This window comes from Chroicocephalus ridibundus, chromosome 6, assembly GCF_963924245.1.
Source record: "Chroicocephalus ridibundus chromosome 6, bChrRid1.1, whole genome shotgun sequence".
NCBI lineage: Eukaryota > Metazoa > Chordata > Aves > Charadriiformes > Laridae > Chroicocephalus > Chroicocephalus ridibundus.
Genome location: NC_086289.1, coordinates 56748641 through 56768227, shown reverse-complemented (window position 1 = coordinate 56768227; position 19587 = coordinate 56748641). Strand labels below are relative to the sequence as shown.

The 19587-nt window shown below is 40.1% G+C and overlaps 1 protein-coding gene across 1 annotated transcript in view; it reads right to left on the bottom strand.

Moving 5' to 3' along the window:
* Positions 1 to 1397: 1397 nt before the first annotated feature.
* The window catches only part of AMER3 (APC membrane recruitment protein 3), a 42311-nt gene continuing 24121 nt past the window's right edge, over positions 1398 to 19587 (bottom strand). The window contains exon 3 of the mRNA XM_063339248.1: positions 1398 to 5429. The gene's annotated coding sequence lies outside the window, so the exon portion shown is untranslated. The remainder of the gene's footprint in view (positions 5430 to 19587) is intronic.

Below are 19587 nucleotides of genomic sequence, written 5' to 3'. Positions count from 1 at the left end.
TGGTTTAGTACTTTCTTCCATTTGAGTGATTACAGTTCCATTTCAGGTTGTACCAGCTTTCAGTGTATTGGTGTTGCATCATGGAAAGGCTGGCCTTCTTCCTTTCCTTTCTGCAATTTTCTTCTTAAGAGCATTCACACATGGATACAATTACATTAACATTAAGCAAATTGTTGCTTTAAAAAGCCATTGTAATTGAGTGACAGGTGCTTATGACTGAATCCATTTAAACAATATAAGACTAAAGTTACTATTCAGGGAGCTGCTTAGCATCCTGAGTACTCACTGACTTTCGAGTGGAAATGCTGTGGTGATCAGCATCACACAGTCAGTTTGTAGTTCTCAGGTTAGAAAGTATACGATAATGCTATAGAAGTTCAGGTGGCACTTGCACTATATGTCTGGATGTCAATGAATCTGAAACTATGGTAGAACATGGACTAGCAATAGTTTTATAGTAGTGTAACAATTTTCTTTTAGATAGTCACTTTTTGTTAACAACTGAAGGAACTTTTCTGCTAGCTCTTATTGCATTGCAGGTATTAAAGTATTTATAAACCTATGAGAACTGTATAGATATATTTAAAACATGGCTACAGAAAACTAAATTGAGACAAGTGTCTTTTCAACTTAAAAAATGATGCAACTTTATCTTGCTGAAATTTTGAAGTATTTGTAAATATCCTTTTACTTGAATGATTTGCCACAGTTAGAAAGAAAAGGCAAATATAATGTGCATATAGAATTAGTTAGCATTAAGCTTCAAACTCTAGTCTGTGCTCTCTTACGCCAGATTTAAATCTTAATTTATTTTCTTTATTTCTTCAGGTAGTTAAGACTTATGAAGATGTGACACTTTAAGATATGCCTGGAAATTAGTACTTTCTTCAAGGAGTCAACCATCTAATTTATAAAGCATGTTGTAAAAGGTAAGGATGAGCTTTTGTTAAATAGTTAGATCAGGACTAATTCCTCAGAGAGGCCAGAACTTCCCTTGTTCTTAAACATGGCACTTCTCAAAGCAGTAAATATCTATGTTTAGAAACTAATCCACTTTCCAAATGACATACACTTGATAATCTACTAACTTCCTCAGGATAAGATTACAGTTGATAGTATTTTGATCTCAGTATTCTGATTCTTCCAATGCTGACTGACTGATAAACCAGGTTCTCCTACACAGACGAGAAGAATTAGAGAAATAGTGAATTTTGCCTCTTAAAGCCTCAGATATAGGCTGGGGATTTAAAAAAATAAAAATTCTTTGTAAGCAGTAAGGGGTTTTTTGCTGAATAGTAAGTTTGCAGTGCTAGAAAACAGTGATTCATTAATGTCATGTAGAACAATAAAGTGATGTTGATTAGAGACCAAACATAGCATAGAATCCAAGTGACTTTAATATGTAATGCAGAATATGGTAACTAAAATATAATACATAAAGCGTATGTACATCAGATATGACGTATATGAAAAATAGTTAACAAAATATGTTAAACAGCATATAAATGCATGTATCTTAGTTACATAAGAAATCATATATGTACTGAAACTTTTATTAATCTGCTACTCAGATTTTTAAATGGTACTTGCTTCAGATTTCTTCCCTATTCTTGAACTTAACAAGTTTGCACAAACCCTCCTTTTAGGTGTGTATACACACTCATTATGCATGTATATGTATGTGTAACGTGCATATTACTCTAGGACTTGTTGCTAAGTTCACATCGCTCACATTGGACTGGAATACCTGAACACCATTTTAATACTTTGCTTTTGGAAGGAACACTTACCTGAAGTTCACACGGGTCTGATATTTCTTCCTACATTTTTTCGAGACATTTACACTCCATTTCTGTGAAGTGATGAGTGCTCTCTCCATTCAAAGCAGTAAGTGGGGTTTTATTAGGGATACTCAGGTACCTAGTCTATGTCCTGTGAGTTCCCAAAACACCTCTGAAGGTCTAGTGAACTCTGCCTTAAAAGAAGGAATGTCAAGGATTGATGTCTTTAGCAGAATATAGCTTTTTAAAAATACTTTTTCCAGAGCATTTTTCTGCATTTTAGTGAACCATGAGAAGGGAAAAACAATCTTTCTTCTTCCTTGGATGTTGTCTTTAGCACAAAGATATTGTTGTTCTTTTAATTATTATTCTGATCATAGAAGCTGATCTGAAATTTTGTAGCCACAAAAGTGGTCTGTGCAAAGTTTTCTGTAATTTATCTTAATTTTCTGTATTACCCATTTAAAATTTAAAAAGCTGTCTAACACCAAAGCGGAATGAGAGTATGGTAGGCTGAAAGCAGGCTGAAGGAACTTGTTCTCACAGCTGCAAACTGCATGAGAAATTGAATATTCACATGTATGGATTCATTTCACCAGCATGTCTTCATTTCCTAAGGAGACATTGCTCACATAATATAACAAGTTTAATCTAAAGATTTTCCTCCAAACAAAACAGCCAATCTTGGTAAACACCTTGTTCCATATGATCTTGAAGAGGTAGATTTTCTGATAGTTCTTTAAATGGAGAATGATTAAGCCCTGAAGATTTTTGAGCTTCCCCCAACATTGCACTAGCAGTCATGCAACTCCACAGGGAGAACTCAAATAGACTACCCACAGGCATTTTTCTGTGGTGTGTAATGCAGATCCACAGTTGTCCTTTTGGCAGCACGGATTGAACCCAGGACCTTTGAATCTCAGAGTGCAATGCACTTATTGCTAGAACTGGCTGTGTCCATAAGCTCAACGGCTGCAGGTGGCTCATAAATCTACGTGCCTCCCTGCCGCCCCCAACAGAAGAGTGAAATTGTGGGCTGTGTGTGTCAATACTGGGCCTGCATAAGAGGAGTAAAAGCCCATCTTCCCTGTGGTTTGTATCAGAAAGGAACAACTGTCCAGGCACTGATGGTGCCACAGAGCCCAGCATTGAAGTCAGTGAGGAGGAGTCCCTCAGAGGGAAGCTGTTTGCTTCTCTCTGCATGAAGGGCAGAGACCACCAGAGAGGGGATCTGGGTACTTTTAATGTAAGCAGCAGCAGGGACTGGGGAGCTCTGACAGATGAGTGTGACTTACAGGGAGAAGAGCAGCAGAAGGAGAAAGAAGACTCCAATTTGGGAGATAGATAATGTTGGACAAAACATTTGTTGCTCTGTGCCTGTAAGGCAAGAGAAATAATTCTCTCCTTTGAAATGCTGTCTCCTGTGCTGTGTGGCAGCAAGGTGACTTTTCTCCTTCTGTTGCCTTTATTTTCCTTTACGATGTTGGTTACTTAACCTGAAATCCAGGGAAGATATGTGCAATATGCTACAGAGTTGAGAAATTCTGCCGCTCTGCTCCCTTGAGGCTCTGTGCACTGTGTTACAAGAGAGTTGGTGAGTTAAAATAGTGGAGGCCAGTGTAGTAATTACAATGGAAAGGGATCACTTGTGTGAAGAACAACTAGTTTTTGTAGGCTCTGTCTGTTGCTGGAATGTTAAGCCCTATGGTTATTACTACTTGATGAGCCCAAATCTAATGTGCCATTTAGTATTTCAGGAAAGAATGCCCGTATGATGAACTGCTTGGCATTTCAAGCTTTTATAGGTTAAATGGCAAATTCTTAGCAGTCTCCAGAGACATAGTTTTATGCCATGGAAGAGAGTCGTGGGTACCTGTAATCTAAGTTTTAAGGAGATGCTTGTGGTAAATTGGCCGCATTCTGAAAGTTGACTTGTATTGTCAGTCTTGGGGTGTTGGAGAGAACCTCTCTCTTCTTGGTAGTAATACTGAGAAAGTGCATACCATATGTAGGGGACATTATTTCATCTTACAGCATCATAGTCTTGGTGCATTATACTTTTTTTAAAATCCAGATTCTGCAAAATGCAGATGTCATTTAAATACTGTGGTTACACATTCTTGCCATTATAAATGGTTTAAGGTAGAAATCATCTTAACTTTAGACATCAAAATGCAGGCATCTAATCTAAGGTATTTGCCTAGGAGCCTTATATTTTCAATAGAGAGACTGGAATATTTCCAGACAGTCTTTCGTCAACCTCTGTAGTTGTTTGTCTTCTTCTGTTTACTATAGACAAGGTACGGACAGTTACCGACAGTTACCTTGATGAATAAAGCTAAATGAGATCACAGAATCACACGGAATCACAGAATGGTTTGGATTGGAAGGGACCTTGCCACTTCAGTGAATTTTAGGAATAAGGTTACCTTCTTCTGTACCAAGGTGTGAGCTCACTGTTGAGTCAGGAAGGAATTATTTTTCTCTAGCTTCGGTGCTCAGCTGCACAGGACCTTCTTCCACTTTTTCCTAAGACAGCAAAACTCAAGGCAAAGATATTGTCTTGAAATACGGTTTGAGGCAGGGTCCTAGATGAGGAGGTTGTTAACATCCCATGGCCAGATGGGACCATTTCATCATCTGGTTCCATCTACAAAGCACAGTTGTTTTTTTCAGTTTATTCTCAGATTATAAAACAGCCAATACTAGATTCGAACTGGGGTATGAAAATAATGACTGTTCTGTTAAACTGACTCCAAGGATGCCACAAAAAAATGAAAACTGCGTTAACAATGTATCCTACTTAGTACTTTGAGCTGATTTTTAAATTGGAAAGGAAGACTTTGTATAAGATTAAGTACAGCTGTTATCATGGATATAAACAGCATTCTTTCTCCCCTTTAAAAAAAGAATCAAAGAAGTTATCTTTTTGATGGTGATTTTCAAGTATACCTCTTTATCCTATTCACCATTTCTGCTACATGATAAATACGTGTCTTTGGACAATATAGGGCATACTATATTATGCCTCCTGATATTTTTATTTGTATGTTTACAAAATACCTTTCCCCAAGCAGTAAATCTTGCCATACTAATGTAAACTGCAGTCTAGAACCTTGTTGCTTTAGGATGGTTAAACAGTTGCCATAAAAGATATAAAGCACTTCTGTAAAATTCAAGAAAAATTAATGCAATGGAAAACAATTTTACCTCTGCCAATTTTACAGCTGCCCAAGTGAATACTTATTCTGCACATACCTGTATTTTAAAAATATAGTGGTATTTTCAGTTGTTGTGTTGCACAATGTGACAGAAATATGATATCTTTTTTCTTAAACCTTCTTGTCATGGCATGACTTTTTTAAAAATCCTACTGAAGGGTTTTGTGTTTTTTTTTAAAAAAGAGTATTAGTTATCACCCATCAGCAAACATGGCCTGAGGGGTGGTGGTGTTGTCAGGAACTCCTAACTGTATCAGTCAGTTAGATGGAGTAGCATGATCTTCTGCTGCAACACCTCTAGTGGGATCTCTAGAGAGGAATCAGCGTTGATTCTGACATCAATATAACGCCATGGAAGTATGTCATACTATATTACACATGGTGGGGGCAGCATCCATATCTACAAGCGGGTTCTTCAGCATTGCACCTGCAATATAAGCAAAAACATCTTAAGTGCTCACATATTTATTTCAGGTTTTTATTTAACAATATATTGTTGAAAGAATGAACAAAGGAAAATAACTAAAACCAGAAACAGAAACTGGCTACCACCAGAGTGCAACCAGGGACAGATTAGCAATGACAAAAGAATTTCCTGTTTTGTTGATTCAAAGTAAATACTGTTTCAGTCACAGAATACTGCAGTGATTAGCATCAAAACCCATCTCTTCCTGTAACTCCAGTAAGTCTATTACTTAATGGGCATCAAGGTATCTACTGCCATACCACACACTGAGAACACTCTTACACAGCAGGGGGTACAAATGCTGTGAATAGTGTCATTGCCTTGAGTTGTGGCACAAGAAATTAAATAGTCGTTGTCATCCCCCCCAGCCAGATGCCAGCTCTGGCTGTCATTTTGTCTTGTTTTCAAAGTTCAAGTCACAAACCCCAATGTAGTTGCCCTGCACACTTCAAAGCTACATGCAGTGGCTCTTTATGGAGTAAGAAATATGCCATCTGCATCTACCCGCAAGTGTCTTTTTAGCAGGAGTTTTGTCATTAAGCTTCTGAATTTTCATTAAATAAGTAAAGCGCTCCCCAGAGCCCCCACCACTCCTACAAATGTGGTTATATTTTTTTCGTTATTCTTGACAGCGAGTGATGCAGTTCAGTGGTTTCCCAGCCTTTTTGCAGAGGAACCTCACCTTGAGGAACCGTAGGTGGAGATCTGCGATCAGTTATGTTTGGCTTCAGTATTCTCCCCCAACTGCAGCTTTCCCATCGTCCCCCCTCCCCAGTCCAGGCCTCTCAACCTTCCCTTTCTTTGATGCTGTCCAGTTCCCTTCCCATGACATCTCTGTCTCTGCTGCTGGCTCAGACAGCAGTGACACTAAAACTGAGCAAATAGATTTGGATGGATCAATCAGTTTCTGCCTGGTGTCTCTCGTGTGTCCCCTTCCAGGCCAGGCAGAGTCCTTTTCCAGAGCTCATCTAAGTGACTTGCTTGGAAGGCACTAATTTAAAGAAGTCCAGGATTAGATGTTGAATGAGGCAGTAGAGGAAAGAATATGCCTAGTCCTCCCCTAGACAGTTCTGCCTTAGTTACTCCTGAAAAATAATATCAAATCAGCTTGATGGACCTCTCTGGTGTATTGAGACTTATGAGCTCTTGTAGATGTAATTCAGAGTATGGCTATTGCTGCGCTCTCGATTCCGTCCTGCCAGCTGCTAACATCTGCCCCTTGTGAGGAGGAGGCTACAGAAATGTGACGGGACAGGCAGAGGAGGGCAGCCTGCCTGATGAACAGGGCAGGGCATCCCCGTGAGGGGACGCCTTCACCAGTCACAAAATCATAGCGTTGCCTAGGTTGGAAGGGACCTTTCAGATCATCAAGTCCAACCATCAACCTAACTCTGACAAAAACAATCACTAAACCATATCTCTAAGCACTATGTCTACCTGTCTTTTAAATACCTCTGGAGATGGTGCCTGGGATGGGCAAAAAAACCTTCTGTATCAGCAGGAGCTCACTCTTAACATGTTCTCAGTGCAAGCTCTTAAGTAAAAAACAGTTATTGCCCTCTTACTATCTTTATTTACATTTCAGTTTATATAAATGGAAGACACCTCTGTACCCCTTAAGTGGTTATTCTTACTCAGAAACTCATACTTAGGGTCTCCTGTCCACAACCAGTCTGTCGGCTTCCCTAGGCGGTAGCATAAATGGCTCCCCAGTTTGTGCCCACCTTCAAAGTGGCTGGGAACAGCTGCATTCCTGCCTGCTCCCTGACCCAGGCGGGCTTCCCAAGCAGGGAGGAGGCTTAATCCTTCGAGAATCCCAAACACAAATACTGCAGTGGTATTTGGCAGAGCAGCACAGGAATTTGGGACATTTGTAGGCTTACTACAGTTTATTTTCCTTGATCCGGAGGCTGTTTTTCCACGGGTTAAGTGTGGCTGACGAACCAGTTTGCCCGCTCTGGCAGCGCGCAGCACAGCCTGGAAGCTGGCGGAGCGGCGGTGCGGGACTCCCGCGGGATGCGGAGCGGCAGGGCTGCCGGTGCAGCGCTGACACCTACCGGCTGATCTCCGGCTTCCGGACCCCGGCTACGTTCCCTCTGCTATTGCAGTCTCGGGCAGGCGGGTCCTTGCTGCAGTATTTTACATAATAGATACGTTTCCGTGGTTGGGTTTTTGTATGCCGGGATTGATGAGACCAGGTCGACTGCAGTGAGGAATTTATCAGGTTGACTCCCAGGTTATGTCATTCCTAACATTTTTTGCTAACAAGCACGGTTTCTTTGCCATGCCCCAAGTCATTCGGGATACTTGCCAAAAATGAGAGAGTTTTGGCACCTGAAAATCCCCACATAACCTGAATGTTGGCGGTCCCTGAATAAAAGCAAAGAGGTTTAGCACGCGCCTGGAAAAATGATACGAAAAGCTGCTAAGTGCAAAGGCCTTCTTCAACTGTTTGGACTGCTGTGACTTCTTTCTGTTGCATGTACTCTGCTAAGTTCCCAGTGTGTGTCCTGTCTTCAGAGAGGTCCTGTCAGCTTGGAAAGTAATGTACTTTGCAGATCTCTAAATCCCCATCTGCTATAAAAAATCACACCAAAGCCCTGTCACCCTGGTGAAATAAATGTCATATCTATTTTACAGCAAGGTAAGTAAAAGACTCAGGGTGGTGATTTGCTTATTCAAAATACTACATGTCAGCATCAGAGTTGGTAACAGGGTAGGGGAGTTCTTAATGTGTGTCCCCCGCTCTGGACCTTGGGACATGCTTCTTGACAGCCCAGAGGACAAGGACAGGAAACAAAGCAATGGCTTTTGTAGCAATTGTGAGAAATGTCCACCGTGCAGATCTTACCTGATGATCTGAATTGCTGTGAACTCAAAAATCTGCCTGTAGTCACTGAAAAATCTGACAACATCTGTGAGCATCTTGGCCTTCACAAGAATACAGAAAGGATTTTGATACCACAGCGTTCCAGGATCCGTATGTCCTGTGTAGAGCTGTGGCACCTGGCAGAGGCTGCCATTTACAGTATTATGGTCTCAGAAAGTTTAAGCCAGAAGGACTTTAATGACTATATTACTTGCTCAGTTAATTCATTTCTTGAGGCAGTGTGTTGTCAGCTGGTGAGCACAGGGTGGCACAGCAGAGCAGCAGGTTGAAGGAGAAAGGGTTGCAGCAGGGTGGTAGCTCTGGTCGCTGGCTTTTCGGGTCCTGACAGCGTGCCTGACAGTGCAGGAGGGCTCTGCAGCCCATAATTTCTGAGGTCACCATCCTTACTGCTAAGTCCAGTTGTCTGGTAGAACGTCTGACTTTTTAATATCTCCTGGGCAGCTCAGTCATTTCATCTACAGATTCCCTAGAATTTATGGGCAAATATCAGCTCAGCCTTTACTGGCATTGTTTAATTAAACAGTTACTTCTAGCAGCTCTCCTTTTATGATGCAGTTTTCATGACATCTCAGCTGTACCTGCAAATTAAAACTGTGGGATAGTCTCAGCGATGTCCTGACTTTCAGTTCCTTTCTCCTACAAGCACATTTGAAGATTTTTCTTGTTTCTGGTGTGATTTTCCTTTTATCAGTTGAATTTCTAAGCCTTGTTGTATATGCTTTGATTTTTTTGTTTATTTTTCTTTTTGCATCATACAGTTTTCTAGGGGTTACCTGAGGAACATATTCCAATCTTTCATCCACTGGAGCAGAACACTGGCCCTTTAAGGCCAGAAGGGATGTTTTGCAAGATCAGTTGCTCATGTGCCTAAGGAAATCTGTTTAAAAATATTTAATGTAGCCTTTGCTAGAGAGAAGAGTGTCTTGGGAGCTATTAATGTCAGAGGCAAGTTAGAATGTGGGGCCACCAGTCCCTTAAGGGCCTGGTTTAAAGAATCTTATATAGTATGGCATTATAAGGTTTCTCTTTCTCTTATCTGGGACAAAGATATGTCTGTGTAATCAGCCTCAGAACTGAGAGTGATTAGATGAGTGAAGTTAACCATGTATCTGAAGGAAGATTGGGCTAATAATGGACTATGCAAGCTGGGAGAGAAGCCTCCTGATTGCAGTTGAAGGGGGACAAGAGGAGGAGATTCTAAATCAAGGAAGTCAGGACTGGGAGAGTAATAACAGCATCAGTTAAGTGATAAATAAAGACCCCAATGCTCCTCACACCCCACCCACCCACTCCCCTCCCAAAAAAAGAACCAAAAAAAAAGAAAGCTGATTAACTTAAGTAGACACCGGGAAAGAGAAATTGAGGCAGGTTCTTTGCAGGAACAGTTTCTGCCATGAGGGAATGCCCTGAAGCATTCTTTGTCTAGCCTGTCCATTGAACTGCTGTAACCTTGATGCCAAGGTTATTTAATAGCTTTAGCATTATCACGCAGAACTAATTGCTCCAGCTGGTTGTGTAGATTAGAAGTTAGCTGGGAATTTTCTGAGGGAATGAATTTCAGATGGGCAATACACTACTTTTCAAAAGTTTGAATATTCTTTGTGGAAATTGAGTTTTACTGGAACAAAATAGAATTCTTCCAGGAAAAATGCGTCACTGCCTAGAAGATTTGCCAATTAGTAGAATAGAATTGATCATAAGCAGCATGCACATAACAGGCAGATAATCTATCTCAGTGGTCTGCCACGGAGATGTTCAGAAACTCCCTTTCCATGGAAAGTATGGGTTTAAAATACTGTAATCATGAATTGGCCTGAGTTTTAAAAACCAAAAGGACTTTAATTTCACAGCCCCTCAGTTTCTCAGGGCATGTACCATTTCTGAATAGTGCCCTGAGCACCCTATTGCACATTAACAAAAATAAGTACAATGATTTCTATTCAGAAGCACATTTTGCAGGAAACTTCCAACACTTCTGGCAATACTAGGTTGGATTTCAGTCCTGCTGAAGACTGAACACCCACACAGAAAGAGTGCAGCTGTGCTGGTGCCCCGTGAGTTTAAGAGGAACTCTGTGCAAGGGCCAAGGGATCTCGATCTTGTCAGTCAGTCCTTTATGTAATATTATATCTCTGAACACGGTGCATTTTTGCTTGCTTGTAGACCTCAAATTCTCAGCCTGAGTCAGAATGAGCTCTATACGGAGAAGAAATCCAGTGCATACTCCTTGTCCATCTCCAGCCTTTATATGCCACTCTAGAGGTCTTAAGAACCCAAAACAGTGATATCTAGACAGAGCAGAGGTTCTGGCTCAAAGGCCAGAACTATACCATAGATTTTGCTATGACACGCTTATGCACAGATCAGCACGCTGGAGTGTGACCTGACAAACAACGAATTTGCCAGGAGTCCCCTGTGTGAAAAGCCAACTTGTCACTCCCAGGGAATCAAGAAGTTATACGGTAAAAACTTTTTTTTGCTGTTATAAGCTGCATCTGCCTTAGAATGCTGTGCCAGCATAATATACTGCATAATATTATAATATATAATACTTGTGCTGACAAAGCACTCTGAGTGTGGACCTAGCCCAATCTGCTAGCCCCTCCTTTCCCCAAACTACACGACAGAAAAGGCACAGAAAGAAAAAATTGTTCCTGTAAGTTAAAATATCATCACATGCTTAATGCACTTGATTACATGGGCAGGGTCAGGCTGTCAGAATCGGTCGGCAATCTCTGCTTCCAAACGAAATTTGCAGTTTTGCTGTCTGCAACTTGTTCCCATCCTCATTGTCTGCTTCACAGCTCACGTTCAACCTCTGAGTCAAGGTCACAGACAGTCTGAAAATCAATTTTCTGTGCCTGCATTACACCTTCCTCAACCTTATTTCTTTTCTTATCTCTCTTTATGAAAGAGCTGCCTCCACAGACCTATGTCTAATGCATGGGACAAGTTCACATGTGCAAAATCTTTGCCATATAGGAAGTCTATAATAAAATAGCCTGTAAATAATCTGTTCCCCTAGCTATCACGGGCTTTTCAGATTATTTATATTGGATAGTCATTTGAATCTTGTCAGTGATGCATTGTGCTACTGTTGATTGAAATGGTAATGAATGCAATACAGTCTCTCAAATTCTTCAGTTTTAAAAAAAGATATAATTTACAGGCAGTTAGCAGTGTCACAATTGCATCTGGCTCATTGATTGCTAAGTACAAGCTGGCTGTGTCTGCGGGGTCTGGATTGCAGCAAATCCTGTGTCATCTTTGTGTTGCACATCTGTGGTGTATCTGCTGACTTGCTAAAGTTAGGGTCAGCAAAGCAGACCCTAGCAATCATTAGTAAGCACCAAACTGGTCTAAGTATGTTTGCAATTAATTTTCCTGAGCCAACTCATTTTCTTTTGCTGGGTACAGACCACTATCCTGCACGTCACGGGAGTGCTCTTTGACTCAAATTTCTCTCTCTGTTCTCACGTGCAGACTATGTCCGCATCTGGTTTATTCTGTGCATAAAATCCTTTTATCCATATGACTAAGGCTGTAATTCATGTTCTGTTCATTTTGCTTCCGAGGAATCAAAATTTCCGTTTCCTTTGCCCTTGATAAGCACAGTCTTGCCTGTTCATATCCACTCAGAATGTTGTCACAAAGATGGCATTCTTCCATCTGTTTATACCAACCCAAACACCTGTCACTGCGTATTCCCCCTCATTTCTCTTACTCTGTAACATCCATCATTTGGTGGTTGACCTCACTTCCAAGACTTCTGAAGTCCAATCTCTATCCTGTCAGTTGTATCCTGGTCTACCAAGATACCGTTTCTTGTTTATGATTAGTTAACAAGACCAGTCCGCATTGTCTCCTTGTTACGTTTCCAAAGAAGAAATTTAATGTTTTGCCCTATGGGGCTTCTTGTGTTTGGAAGTCCATCCCTAAAAGTATGATAACATGAGATGACACTTCTGTTTCTGATGGGCTGACTGGTGCTATCTCTTCGTTTCCTTTTACTCTACCATCTGTCTGTATCCATCTGTGGGCATTTGCTTTGCATTGTCATTTCTCGACATCATTTCTAGCTCTTTGGAGTACAGACCCAAAATCTGATCTTTGTTTATACAGCATGAGGGGAGGAGGAGGGTAAAGAGGAAGAAAGTGAGACATCTGGGTCTGGAATATCTGGGCATGGCAACAACAGAAATTATTACAAGATCTCTATTTTTTGATTTTGCAAAACTAAAATTGAAATTCAGTCTTGCCTGAATATTCTCTATGGCCAACTATCCTTGATGCTATAGCTTACAAAGTCCTGCTCATTTTTTACATCTTCAGTGTATTTATAAGGCCAGTTGTTATACTGTTTTGGTAGTAAGCAACCATTATACAGATCTATATAAGTTTTTGCTAAGCTTCACTGGAATGGAAATCTCCATGAAGCAGTGATGTGACACACAAAGAAATCATCCTAATTTTCCATCTGGAACAATTCCAGATTTAAAATGAATGCTTACACTCTCAGAAACAAATGAATTTCACTTCCTCTTATTGAAGAAGGCCAGACAGCAAGAAATAGAGCTAGAGAGAAATTGCCAAGTGTTACGTATAATTTTATTGGCTTAATTTTGAGCCATGATGAAATAAGGTAAATCCTTCACTTTTTCCGTCATAAAAGGTCTTGGGTCGTGTAGAGTTTTCAAAGAGGTAAAAATAAAATGGACCATTTCCAGATCAGAACTTCAGATGACTTGTTGACCCTTCAGCAGAGGAATGAGACTGACTGGGGCAGCCTCCCATACTGAGGGAGGGCTGTTTTATTCCAGGAATAAGGGTCCCCGCGCTGTACCAGAACACTTCCGTCTGACAGAATGGAAGGCAAGCAAAGAAAATAGCAGCTCCTTGATGTCAGGCTCACCTGCACTGCTTCATGGGAGAGGTCTAAAAGTTCATAGGTCTCTCCAGTGTCAACTCAGAGGAGTTCTCTGTGACAGCCTTGGGAGGAGATGGTGCCTGTCTGAGCTCAGAGGTTGTGGAGCTCTGGTGAAGAGGCTTTTTGACATGGTAATCATTTCCAAAGAAGATAACTGCACTATTAGAGAAAATTGCACTCTCAAAGGGGGTTATTAGCAGATGAGAAAGCCTTGCTAACAAAGTTCTTTATTTTCTTGCAAGTGTCTGATTCACACCTTGCAGGACAGGTAGACTGAGGAAGCCATCTATACCTCTGGTGCTTTAAAAAATGGTGGGGTGTTTAAAGAGCAATTCTTGAAAAATGCTTCTCTGGAAATAAAGCTAAAGAGACCAGGTAGACTCGTTAGATGCTGAGATCTGGTCCAGGCAGTCTAAGTTTAAAGTTTAGTGACAGGTATCCAAATTACAGAACCATACAAACCAGTAAAAAGGAAACACTGCTGCCATCAGATCCTTGACCTTTGTCTATGGTGCTCTGGAGAGAGCACCTGTCCCAGCGCCTGGATTTGGTTCTAGACAGACTAACTAACAGTAACTGCAGGAGGGGCTGAATTATGACATGTACTGTATTCCATCATCAGACAAAGCTGGCTGAAGTGTGTTTGGCACTTCACTGGGACTGCCAGAAGCTCTGGGGTCTTCACCAGCCAGGACTGGCAGGGCAGTGTTGGCAGTGGGACTTGTCTTTCGAGTCTTCAGCAAAGTCAGGCACTGAGGACCCTATGGTCCTACCGGACCCTGTACGGTCCTGCAAGTCTAATTTGTTTTGATGGCAATAGGAATATTTTCTTTAGTTGACCTTCCCACACCTGGTGTTTCTAACCACAATTCACACATTCGGCCTCCTAACAAAGACCCTAAGCATTAAAAATGTATGAGACCCTGGTGAGAGGGACAGCTGAATGGCTGCATTAGCACTGAAGCTGAATTATTGATAGAAAGGGTGATTTTTACTTTCCTTTTAGCTATTGAATAATAGCTGAAAAGCTGCACAATAAGATTATTTTCATTACTCACGTAAATTACTTGTTCAGTTAAAAAGAGTGAGAAGAACAAATGAAAAGTGCCCTGTGGTGGCAAATATATTACACTTACATTTTTTATGTTCTGGAGTATTTATTCATTTTGGACATATTTTCCAATAAACGTGTTGATTTAACAGAAGTTATTACTTATTCCTTATTAGGAATGTTTTGTATAATTTAGGAGATAGGAATGTGCTTTTTTTCTCTGAATGTAACTATGATACTATGAGTGAAATTTATCAATAGAGAACTGATGTGTTTTGTATTAGCTGGTGCCCATGCTAACGCAAATAAAAAGTGTTATTTAACAGTTGAAATTACCAGAGTGACTAATATCTGGTCTTTATAATTACTATGTTATTGAATCCCTCAGTCTTCCTATGTGTGGTATGCCACACTGAATGTGCCCATCTGCGTAGCCCTAGAGAAATAAGTTTGTTTGATTTTGCTTTTCCTATTTAGTTTGGTTGCAATAAAAATAGTGGCTATTAAATCTTTCCAGGGATTAATAATCTGTTTGTCTTTCTACGCTGCCTTTGGCTATCAGATCTGCTGGCTGGTTATTAATGTACCCAGCAAGAATCCTGTTGCAGATTTCAGTTAATCAATTGTGTTGAAGGTATTAGATGTCATGGTGCCCTGAATTTTGGATAGACAGTTGCTTCTGCATTTCCACATGTGCTACTCTCCTGCAGGGCTGGATGATGTTGACTTTGAACTGGACGGCTCCTTTTCTATCAGCTTTGAAATTTTTTCAGCACAGACTCAGCAAGTATCTGGTAGGCTGGCTGGGTAGCTTTCTACTTAAACCCCTTTGGCAACAATTTGAAAAAGAGGAAGAAAAAGCGAGTTTCCTTTAACTGAAATTATTCAAATCCATTCATTACAGCCTCTGTGGAAAAGTGGGATTTCCAAAATAGTTCACTTCCGTTCTTCTGTTGGTATTTTCTTATCCAAAGAACCAAACGTAACACAGCTATCAGTATTGCTTCATATAAATATCTCAAAATGTTAAGTTTTAGTCATGGTAGGTATTGATTTAGAACCCACTCAAATATCTGGAAAAATCTCTATGGATTTGGAACAGTCTCTGCAACATCTTATTGATGGGAGGCATGCTATTTAATACAGCAAATCAGGATTAGATTTATGCAGAATTGTACCTTGTAGCAGCCACACAGGCTTGTTTCCTTACACATCCCTAGCTGTTACAGAATAAGCAATATCAATGCACTTCTCAGTACAACCCTCCTGCATGACAGCCTTCAACTATCCAGCTTCAATCCCCATGCATTTTCGGATCACGAATTTTCAATAGGGATGGGAGGATTTGGTAAATTTTGTGATGCTGAAGACTGTCTGGTAAGAAGAGAAAGGAGCCAGTCTGAGTTCACTGTGAGTAGGCTGCTAAGTGACTATCCAAGGGTAAAACAGAAATACGTACCACTGACCTACTTAGTGTTGAGCCTCCATATTCCATTATTGATGAGCTGATCTACTTAATGCCCTCCTTGTTGCCTGCAGTTAGTTCAATGGCAGGATGGTTTCAACTATTCCTTCATCTCTGGACTAATGTAATTAGAACTTCCCTGTTTTATAGCCTGATAGTCTGACCCAACGGAATATGTACAGCTGAAATATATAGGCTGAGTCACAATTTTGGATCTGCTTTCAAAATCTGAATTTAAGCACACAAGATTGTAAATTTTAGTCTGCAGGGTCTGATAAGGTGTATAAGGAAAAACACCAATGGTGCTAAAGTCTTATGCTTTGAGCTTGCAGTTTAGAACTGATCCATTTTGGTAGGGTGTTTTATAAGACAGTTTCTGCAGGGGTCTGAAGTACTGGCATTACATTTTTTGGTTTTATATTGTTAGACACACTCCAGCAATAGAACTTGCTTTTCTTTGTTAAAGAAACTTAATTCCTCTGACAGCTAAAACAGCAAATGGTGATCCCAATAAAACTAAGGTTTTATTCTAAGAATTTCATTTTTGTAGTGTATTTTAAAATTGTCTATTTTCAAAACTTGCTTTTAGGTGCAGTATATGTCATGCAGGTAACTATAGAGATGAATATAGAGTCACATCTTAACTAGTGTAAGTGACTGCGCTCACATTGCTGAAGGAGGTGATTTTAATTTTAGAAGCTAACTTCTTTTTTTGACTGTCAGAGATAGGAATATGATAAATTGAGCTGTCAGCCATGTGTGGGGTGGGGAGGAGGGAAAAAGGAAGTCTTTCTGTGCTATATTTAGCAGTGTTCGTGACGTAAAAACAGCAATTGGTCTGGACTGTAGTAAGTTCTTTAAGTTTTATGACCCTGTTATTTAGAACTGACTGTATGGCTACGGGTTTGACTTAATAGCAGCCTCTTAGAAAAACAGGAAGGAAAAACAGTGAGTCACTCTAGGACATGCCTTGGTAAACACCTCAGGGTAGGCAAAGGGCAAATGCCCAAATTATTTCCTCTGGGCTTTGTAACTTCTAGGTTCCTGCCAGATTGAATAGCTTGCATTGCCAGTGATGGGGTAAAACAAATCACAAGGGCTATGAACTGTGGAGCAGATTTTATGTGGAGAGATGAGCTCATTTCCCTTCCCGTTGAAAGAAAAGGAGCATTTCCTGCAGGCTGCTTTAGAGTGCTAAAGAAGTTAAGCCATCCTTGGCTTTCCTGCTAGGTGAAAATCTCATGTTAAGTTAAATATTCTTCTGTGGTTTAACATACTTTTCAGACGCTAAGCTTTTTTTCTAATACTAGAAGTTAAACACACCATCTCTATGTGAAGAGTGGCAAGTCTTTCTGTTATAAGTTATTAACAGGATCCTGGTAGAGTGAGCCACAGATGTTGAATCCAGGCAGATCTGCTTGGATAATGATGGAAAACATGCAGGTACCACTATTGTTACTGGACCTATTCTAAAAGCAGGTGCAACCCAGCGATAAATGAAAAGATGGAAGCACGAATGCAGTTAAGTTTTCTGTGGTAACATTCGAGCTGTGCCCAGTGCTGCACTGAATGGAGAAGACAGTATTTCTGTGTCATCTTTGCCTTCCTCTGTTTCAATCATTGAGGGAGGCCGCTCTCATGCTCTCTTGTTTCAAATCCTGTAGAGTTGCTCTGACAACCGGAGGTCAGGCAATATGAATGGGTAACCCAGAAATGTTGCCAATTTTTTATAATACTGTTGAATACTTTTTCTCAGCCATCCAGGTATTCCCTTTTGACACAGGCAGTATTTGGAGAGAGGATCCACTGGATTTACAATCCTTAATCAAACCTAAGAATCTGTCCTGTGATTTACTATCGCCTTGACTGGTCATTAAGGTTACTCACCCAGCACTTTGTCAGAGAATGTTGAATCACTGAGCTTTTTTCATCTCATAACCACAGCACAGACTGTTTTGTTGCGCTTCCCCCCAAGCCCCAAAATTAGGACACAGTCTATTGTAAACTTGCATGTCCATTAAATGATGTGAACATAGAATGGGTTGGAGTATCTGGGAAATTAAGTCCAAGGGTGCCCAACTGCAACACAATCAGCCAAACATGGCATTCTTCTTGCTCCTTACCTTCTGGGGAAGGGAACTCTACTTGATAAAGGCAGATTACTAACACAGTTATAATTCATGTTTAGTAAGCATTTGTATTCTTGCAGATGAATCAGTTAAAAGGACAGATCTGCACAGTATGGGGACATCCTGTTTTATTTAAAAGACGAAATGTGGCTACTTAGGCATCATACATGAATAATTTGTTGCATTTTCAAGTTTCCATTTGCATCCTCTTTGGGAAGTCACTTAGAAGGTTAGAAAGACACAGTGAGCAGGATTGTTTTCTATATTTTATGGTTAAAATTTCTAATAAAAAATTGGAGAAGACAGAAGAGAAAGTGATATCATATGACGCCTTAGTTCCACTAGTACATAGCATACTGCTATGCTTTCATGACCTGATGAAAAATATGACGATACTTGTATACGTAAGCTGTGTAAGTTTCAAGGAGAATAATTACTATTCCTGTTGTATATATGTTTGTGTATTATTTTGGAGAGATGGCTGTTAGGAATGTGAACATAATCCATGAACGGTACACAATTGATGGATAGGAGATGATTTCATTATTTCACAGAATACAGGGAGTAATACATTCCCAAATATTGATAAGGCAGTAGGTGTAAAGTACGTATGGTTTAGTGATGATTTTTGTCAGTGTCAGGTTGATGGTTGGACTAGATGATCTGAAAGGTTCCTTCCAGCCTAGGCGATTCTAGATTCTACATAATTTTTTTCCCCATACAATGCAAAATTAAACTGTAAAATTCATTAGCACAGAATTTCATAGAGTCCAAAAGCATATATTGGTTCAAAATGTGATTAAATAGATAATGGAAGATGGGTCTGTTTATTAAATACGGTGGCATTGTTTGCCCTTAGCTTAGATAGCTTAATACCACTGATTGCAATATGATGAGAAATGCTAGAGTATTTGTCCAATTTTTTATTATTTGCCCTATTTTTATTCTCTTCCATAAGCATTCCTCCTGATCACTACTGGGGAGAAAGTAAATGGAGCTTTCATCTGCTCCGGTATGGATGTTTTGGATATTCACATAAATGCAACTGTTTAGTGTCAAATCTAGTAATAAAAGTACCCATTCTAAAAATCTGTCTGTCGTAACTGCCTGTGTATTGTAACTGCCTCTGTCTCTCCTCCTCTCTCATTTATGAGAACAGAATTCCTCAGGAAGACTCTTGAATTATGGAAGGTGTAAGTTCAGCCTTGTGAAATACAGCTAAGAAATTCTGGAATCTTTTAATTTTTTTCTGTTACAAATTGAGTCTAAGCCTTCATGCCTTCCTTTTCTTTAAAACCCTTTGAAGTGAACCTCATTGATACCGTGGATGAGATGCTCAGAGGTTTTCCAAATTTGCAATTTTGATAAAAACACAAAGATTTTGTGACCGTTTTTGGTTAGCTCCCACGGCATAAAAGGCCCAAGACTTCCAGAAATCAGTGAAGGACATAATTCAGTGCACTTTATACTCTTAGGTATTTATCTTTGTGGAAATGTGGTTAAGAAATAATAACAAGTTACAAATTAATGGAGAGTTCAGACTTTGGAAGGTATTTGACACTGAAGCAAAGTTTTCAGTGTTCATGTTGCTTGACTTGGTAATAGGTAGGCCCTTAATCAACTTAAGGATTTTCTTCCTGGGAGCTAGAGAAAGCTC